General features: G+C 46.7%; 1 pseudogene; it reads left to right on the plus strand.

Annotated features, from left to right (window-relative positions):
* The first annotated feature begins 7097 nt into the window (after nucleotides 1–7097).
* On the plus strand, nucleotides 7098–7875 carry LOC128571094 (phosphomannomutase 2-like; annotated as a pseudogene).
* Nucleotides 7876–8676: the final 801 nt, after the last annotated feature.

Below are 8676 nucleotides of genomic sequence, written 5' to 3' on the forward strand. Positions count from 1 at the left end.
GGCATCAGGTTCGGGTCACACATTGTACCCATGGCCTGGGTCAACCATCTTGCAAATACATCTTAACATAATTGGATTACAAATATGGCGCTAATACTCCACACCTGCTTCTACCAACACTATTGATAATATAATTTTGTAGCTCCTCCCATCAAGAAACAGAGTTTATTTGTTCAATCCTTGAATTCATGTTGACCCTATGACTTGCTTTGACTGACAGAAAAGTGATACTGAGCCAGTTTTGAGCCCAAGCCTTGCATTTCCACTAATTCTCTGGGAAACTTGCCACTGCTAAGAGAACAAGCCTGAGCTAGCCTGCTGGATGATGTTCATACGTCAGTCACTCCCATTGCTGCAGCCAACAGCCATCCAATCACCAAATGTTTGAATGAAGCCATCCAATACCAGCCAGCCCCCAGTCAACCCACAGCTGGCAAGAGAGGCACAAGCAAGCCATGTCAGGAACAGCCTCATCTAGTCTAGACCACAAGAACCTCGGTTGTCCTGCTGACTTGTGAGGAATGACAGTATGGCTGCTTTTATATGCCATTATTAAATTTGGGGATGACTTGTTACAGAACAATAGCTAATAGATATACCATTCATTCCAGAGATGACGTGAACCTCTTTCTAATCTATCTTTTCTTTTAGAGGAAGTACCAGGGATCTGGGAACATCATCGCCTCTGTCTCAGAATAGCATGTGGTCAGGAGCCATCCTAAAAGTTCCTGCAGGTGATACTGGGGTTTCGTAGGCCTTTATAGAGTCCATAAGTTCTTTTTTTTTTTTTTTTTTGTAGAGACAGAGTTTCACTTTATCGCCTTTGGTAGAGTGCCTTGGTGCCACACAGCTCACAACAACCTCCAACTCCTGGCCTTAAGCAATTCTCTTGCCTCAGTCTCCCAAGTAGCTGGACTACAGGCACCCGCCACAAGGTCCGGCTATTTTTTTGTTGCAGTTTGGCCAGGGCCGTGTTTGAACCCACCATCCTCGGTATATGGGGCCTACTGACTGAGCCACAGGCGCCGCCCGAGTCCATAAGTTCTAAGAAAATCTATGCTTCCAAACTGGATCAACTTCTTACAGCCAGTGAACATCATTCTGTCACATCAATTCATGTGTACCTAATTAGGATCAAAATTGAACATGATGAGCTACATCTTTAAGTTCAGGGTCAGATACTGCTCAAGGAAAACAATCTCACTCTTCCAGGGATTTGTGGTCAACCTGGGTGTCAAGACTCTGGCATACCTCTTGGCACCAGACTTTTCAAGCCATCTGAGAACTCTTGATCCATATCTGAACCAAGATCTGATACCCCACTGATACCCTGTGACTTCCATCTTTCCCACGGGCGAGTTAGTAACACTCCCCTGTCCACCACTGCTCCAATAGATCCATCATCTCTTCAGCAACCCATTCTTGGCACACCCTTATTTTATCCCTTCCAGCTCATCAAGTTTTTCTCTGTTCCTTGTCCCAAGCCTTTTTCCAGGTTGGGGGATGGTGGTCCCCTCACTTGTACAATTCGGAATGGGCATAAAGGTAGGGAAGAGTCTTGGTCAGAAAGCTACAGAATCCCTCCTTTACAGTGAACTTCCAAGAGGAGGAGGCAATAAATCAGCTTTTTGAGAAGTGGAATGAATCAGTTGCTTTGGTCCAAACCAATTTTTTTTTTTACATCATTAAGTATTACATAAATTATAGCCTGGAGATTCAAAAATCCACTTATATAAAAGCTCAGGAGGAAAATGTCAAGATAAAAATGAAAAGTTTGGTCCGTGGCACTTTCAGTTGATTTCACTGCTTCCCCAACCCCCACCACACTGATACATGCACCATTTTCTTGTTTATACCCGGATTTGTTGAATTGAATTCAAAGAGTCCCTTTCTTCTCTCTTCTGCATTTATTTCCCATCTCTTCTCTCCCCCCAACTCCCCCAAAGTCTTGTTTAAAAACTCTGTAAGAGGGCCCTGAATGGTTAGGTTTATGCTAGTGTGAGGTTTTTAGATGATTTTTTTCCCCCTTGTGAAAGGGATCCTTGAAAAAGGTTTGCTCTCTCCCAGGGAGACGGCTGGGGACCGCCTGAGTTTCCTGAGGAGGGTGGTCATTCTGCCAAACTCAGGGTGTGAAGCAGAGACAGTCCTCAACATCTAGGCTCTCAGATAATGGGAAGCCTGTTCAGTTAAATACACACCCCTGAGATTTGAGTCTAGTTAGAAGCCTAGAATTACTGCACAAAGGTGAAACCGAGGATAACCTCCCCCCAAGTTCAGAAAACTGATTATTCAGGCATCTGATTCAGAGAGCATGGAATGCTTATACTGAACATTCATTTTACACCCAGTTTGGCAGTGGGAGTTGGGCATTGGCAGTTAAATTTTTCTCCCTTTTTTTGTTTTTAGCATAGAGATTTTTGGGTGCTGGAGGAGCCTTATTATGTGATAAGTCAGTCAGACTCCAAGGATAACAGTTGGAAATCTAGTACCATGTGCCACTCCAGCTAAAAATGGAATTGAATGAGAAAACCCCAAGCAGAAGCCACAGTCCTCCATGTACTTCTGTTGTGATGCCAGCGAGGCTGCCACCAGACCCCCTGCGGCAGCCTCCTGCAGTCAAATGAGCAGGGGATTTAGTTTTCTGAGTTTGAAATCTGGCTCTGCTGCCTCTCCTGGCTGTGTGGTTCTGGAAGGTGACCCAGTCTGTGTCCCCAAAACCATTGCCTCCTCAGAACATGTGGTCAATTATAAGTCCAGGATGGTGATTAAACATTCAATGGCATGGTGCACTGTTCAGTAAAATACATTGTAGGCAGCAACGCTAGAAGCCGGAATTATGTTTGACCGCTGTGTCAGTTTGAATAGACTGTGTTTTGTGTGTTAACAAACAACCCCTGAATCTCAGGGCCTGACAAGATTTAGTTCTTACTCACCATGGTTCGTTGCCTATGGGGATGGGGGGAGGTACGACTTTGCCCCATGAGCTATTTGCTTTGGGACCTGGATGTGGGACAGTCTCCAACCCGGGGCATTACTGGGCTAGGCACAGGAAAAGAGCATAAGATGGAGCGACACAGTAGCCCACACAGCTTCTGCTTAAAGCTGGCATAGGTCAGTCCAGCTAGGTTTTCCTTTCTTTTTTTTTGAGACAAAGTCTCACTATGTCTCCCTCAGTAGAGTGCTGTGGCGTCACAGTTCATAGCAACCTCAAACTCTTGAGCTTAAGCGATTCTTTTGCTTTAGTCTCCCAAGTAGCTGGGACTACAGGAGCCCACCACAACGCCCAGCTATTTTTTTGTTGCAGTTGTCATTGTTGTTTTAGCTGGCGCGGGCTGGGTTTGAACCCACCAGCCTCGGTGTATGTGGCTGGCACTCATATGGGCACCGAGCCTCCAGATAAGTCTTCATTGGCCCAAACCAGTCATCTGTAAATCCGTTCTCATCAAAGCAGGAATATGTAACCCCCTACACAAGAAGAAATAGGACATGTTTTGAGCAACAAGTAATAAAAAAACCCCAAACACCAAAGCAAATATGGATTCCATTTCTCTCTTCTTTAAAATAATCCCTGATGGGTGGCACCTGTGGCTCGCCGGATCCATATACCGAGGGTGGTGGGTTCGAACCCGGCCAGAGCCAAACAGAAACGAAAAAATAGCCAGGCGTTGTGGTGGACCCCTGTGGTCCTAGCTACTCGGGAGGCTGAGGCAAGAGAATCGCTTAAGCCCAGGAGTTGGAGGTTGCTGTGAGCTGTGAGGCCACGGCACTCTACCGAAGGCCATAAAGTGAGACTCTGTCTCTAAAAAAATTAAATAAATAAAATAATCCCTGAAATAGGCAAGTCTTGGGCGAACATGAAATCTTTCTAGTTGTTGGGGACCCACACTTGTCTTTCTGCTCTATCATCCTTCGTTGGTGCATTATTTTCTAATTATAGTAGATAAATGAGGGTTCGTTTTATGAATGGAAGAAAAAATGAGGGCAGCAGTTCAACAGAAAATGCGGTAGAATTCCTCAGCTAAGCAGGTGAGAGGAAGAATGAATGGGAACTTGATCTGAGGGGCCACGTTAAAGGAACTGAAAAAGAGGAAACGATGTAAGAAAGAACCAACCTGAAATAGAAGCAATAAAAGCACATTTATAGACTTTTACTTCTTTTTATTTTATTTTTTATTTTTTTTTTGTAGAGACAGAGTCTCACTGTACCGCCCTCGAGTAGAGTGCCGTGGCGTCACACGGCTCACAGCAACCTCTAACTTGGGCTTAAGCGATTCTCTTGCCTCAGCCTCCCGATCAGCTGGGACTACAGGCACCCGCCACAACGCCCGGCTATTTTTTTGTTGCAGTTCGGCCGGGGCTGGGTTTGAACCCGCCACCCTCGGCATATGGGGCCAGTGCCCTCCTCACTGAGCCACAGAGCGAAGAGGATATGGACGGAGCCGCAGTGCTCAGAAGGGGCACGTGACAGGAGTGAGATCGCACCTTCCTTGTTAGAACCAGCGAGATGGGGGAGTCATTTCAACTCCTGTCTTCCGAGGTCTCTAGTAGATGCATTTGTTGTTTTGCCAGTCTTTCTCGAGTCTTTTTCACAGATAGGGATGTGGGTGATACACTCCGAATTTTTTGCACGTCTGTGCGTATGTTTTGTTTTGCGCTTCTCCCGAGACTTCTCAACTGTGCTCATTAATTTTTGGCTAAAGTTGATGCTTATTTCTATTTCACTTGGTACAAATTCTGTTGGTTCTGATCTAACACCCAGGAGGACCCTAGGACCCCGCTTACCCCGCCAGCTACTGCCCAACCACTTGTCCATTATGTGTAGACGGCAACCTGGGAATCCTCTGCTTTCCGAGGATCAGGTTCTCTCTGAGACCTGTGGGAGGCTGCTCCTCATCTTTGGCTATCTGGTGCTATCCCACCCCAGGGAGAAAAAGGCCTCTTACATTTCTCCCAAAGCCCAAAGCCTCACCTCCGACGGACCCTCCATCTCCCAGACAGAGCAGAGTTGGGCATGGCAGGGCGGCAGCCTAGTCCAGGGAGGTTTTTGCCTCCCCCAAAGACATTTTTCAACAGGCAAATGTTTTGTGCCTCTAGTTGCACAAAGAAGCAAGATCTAAATGCCATGTGGCTCCCATGAAGAGAAGACTCAGTATCAGCTTTACTTCTTGGGGCTGCTTGCTGAGAAACAGGGTACCACTGCTCCAAGGTCAAGCAGGGTGACTCCCTGGGCCCCAGCCATAAGCCTGTGCCTCAGTGTTCAGGTTGTGGTGGCCCCACCACCTGCCAGGAAGCGGGGCTCACCCTGGGCAGGCCCTTGCGAGGCTTTTGGCTTCCTGTGGCAAGTAGTGAAGGAGTCTAGGGTCCCAGGTGATTGGAGCAGAGACCGGGAACATCTCTTTAAACAGCCTCATGGGGCTGTCCTTGTTAGACACAGCTCTGCAGAGGCCTAACTGCACATACATAGTCAACCAGAAAGGGGAACATTCCCCTTTTATTAGGCCCCAAACATAGAGCTATGCTTTGTTTTTAGAATGATGCAGGCAGCCCTGTCCTGTGATATTAATGTTTTTCTGCCATACTCAGTGAAGTAAACACATTTAAAGCATCTAACAAATGCAGTGCCACCCCAGCTGCCTGTGGCCTGTGGGTCATACTTTAAATTCCAGCACCTTCCAATGTCAAGGTGAAATGTGCCCCAGCAGCCCAGCACTAACTCGATTAGACACCATAATTGTATAAATATAGATTCAGATTTCAAAATACTTGCCTTCCCACTGCATATTGTTAGTACACATTTCTGCCAGGACCAACCCTCCCATGATCGCTTAATCCTAATCCAAGATCTCTGCTTGCCTGGAAATGTCATGAGGCAGGAGGGCTCCTGGTGGTTCTTGCTGATCCTTCTTTTGAATGTTGCACCTGGTTTCCTACTTCTCTGCCTCTTGATCAGAAAGGAGCCCAGGATTCCCTTGCTCTGGTCTTTTTCCAAGAAATCAGGCTGGAAATCCCCTGAAAGAGAAAAAGAAACACTGCAGGAGGCCCCACACAGAACGCAGGGCAAGGCTGAGTCCGTGGGCTATGTATTAGCTTTCTATGCTGCATAACAAATCACCACAAACTTAGTAGGCTAGAACAACTCACTTTATTATCTCATAGTTTCCGTGAGTCAGAAGTCTGGGCACAGCTTAGCTAGGTCCCTCTGCTCAGGGTTGCACAAGACTGCAGTCAAGGGGGTTGGCCAAGCATGTTCTCATTTAGAGGCTCAAATTATTTCCTAATTTAGAGCAAATTAGGAAATAATTTGCTCCCCAACTTATGCAGGTGGTTGGCAGCATTCATTTCCTTGAGTGAGAGCCCCAGTGTCCTGCTGGCTGTAGCTGGAGATGGCATTAGCATCCAAGAAGGCCACCCACAATCCTGGCCATGTGGCCCTCTTCACAATCAGGTCACAATAGGGCTGCTTGCTTCTTTAAGGTCATCTGGAGAATCTATCTCTCTTGCTCCCATTGTCTAAGCCAGAGTTTTACACAAGGTAGCATCATCTTGGGAGTGACATCTATCGCCTTTGCATCATTCTACTGGTGAGAATCAAGTCATATGTTCTGCCCATGCTCAAAGGACAGGATTATACAAGGGCATGACTCATTCTAGGTCATGTTAGGGTATATCCACAACTGCCCTTGAAGTACTGCCTGGATTTGTATCTTGTTTCCTCCGTTTACAAGTTAGGTGACCTCAGGCAAGTTGCTTAGCCTTTAACCTCACATTTCTCATTTCTAAAAGAAAGTGAACCCCATAACATCTTCAGAAGGTCAAGTAAAATATTCCATCTCATGAGTTTGGCAGAGTGCATAGAACATAGTAAATACTCAATAAATGTTAGCTACACCAGGCACAGTGTCTCAACCCTACAATCCTAGCACTTTGGGAGGCCCAGGAGGGTGGATCACCTGAGTTCAGGAGTTCAAGACCAGCCTGAGCAAGAGGAAGACTCCATCTCACTGTCTGTGAGCTATAATGCCATGGCACTCAACCCCAGGGTGACTGAGTGACACTCTGTCTCAAAAAAATATATTAATAGGAGTTTCCTGGTGCCAACGAGTACTTTCAGACAGATGAGGGTGGATACCGGGGTCATGGCGGCACCAGGCCCAGCACTCTGCCTCTTTGACTTGGATGGGACCCTGACAGCTCTGCGGCAGAAGATTACCAAAGAAATGGATGGATTTCTGCAAAAATTGAGGCAGAAGATCAAAATTGGAGTGGTAGGCAGGTCGGACTTTGAGAAAATGCAGGAGCAGCTGGAAAATGATGTGGTTGAAAAATATGATTACGTGTTTCTAGAAAATGGTTTGGTAGCATACAAAGATGGGAAGCTGTTGTGTAAACAGAATATTCAGGGTCACCTGGGTGAGGCTCTAATCCAAGATTTAATCAACTACTGTCTGAGCTATATTGCAAAAATTAAACTCCCAAAGAAGAGGGGTACTTTCTGAATTCCACAATGGGATGTTAAATGTGTCCCCTATTGGAAGGAGCTGCAGCCAGGAAGAACGCATTGAGTTCTATTAACTCGATAAAAAATAAAATATAAGACAAAAATCTGTAGTTGACCTATGGAAAGAGTTTGCAGGAAAAGACCTCACATTTTCCATAAGAGGCCAGATCAGCTTTGATGTCTTTCCTGATGGATGGGACAAGAGGTATTGCCTGATACACGTGGAAAATGATGGTTATAAGACCATTTATTTCTTTGGAGACAAAACCATGCCAGGTGGCAATGACCATGAGATCTTCACAGACCCAAGAACCGTGGGCTACACCATGACGGTGCCTAAGGACACATGCAGGATCTGTGAGGAGCTCTTCTTCTGATGAGGCAAAGGGGAGTCCTGGTTACTTGTTGGCTGAAGCTGAGGGCCCTCCCACATGCTCATACCCCCTTCTGCCCCAGCTGGGCCCTGTGCCACTCCCCTGATCACACATGGTCTAGACTCCAAAGCCTCAGAGAAATTGCCCTCCACCCCCACTGCTAGGAGTAGCTGGAAAAGAGAAGAAACCATTCTTTGAGAATGGCTCAAATGACTACCTTCAGCAAAAGATTTCATGGCCCAGCCCTCCCAGACTAAGACCTGCAACTTCCCCATCATTCTAGGGTGTTGCAGAAAGAAACAATGTGCCCAGACCCTCCCAATTTATGGGCCTTGTGAAAACATAAGAGATGTTAGTGTTTGGACCCCTGTGTCAACACCAAAAAGGAAGATCTGGTGATGACAGAAAAAGGACAAGCCATCTGCAGTGACCTACCCTGTGACAGAAGTTAGAAACACTTCCTGAAATGAAGCTCCTTCCTGCATCAGCTGGCGGGGACTGTTGCTGTGGGAGGCAGAATGAAGCAGGGGCTACAAGTACTGTTTTCCAAGCTGCTTCCTGTTGGCGAGGCTAAGGCCTGCCCGACAGGTGGCTGGCCCACAACTCCGGCCAGCACTGTGCTCACTGCACTTCAAGTGGCCTGCTTTTCCATGACTATCAAGATGGATAGAAATAGGAATCAGCAACCCTACGGAGAATTGGTGCTGGCAGAATGTTCCATGCCTGGAGAGTTCAGAAAAGCTCACTTGGGAGTTCAGACTTCACCAAAAGGACCTTCTCATCAGACCTGGCTGGGCTTCCCAG

The sequence above is a fragment of the Nycticebus coucang genome, chromosome 18, assembly GCF_027406575.1.
Source record: "Nycticebus coucang isolate mNycCou1 chromosome 18, mNycCou1.pri, whole genome shotgun sequence".
Lineage (NCBI taxonomy): Eukaryota > Metazoa > Chordata > Mammalia > Primates > Lorisidae > Nycticebus > Nycticebus coucang.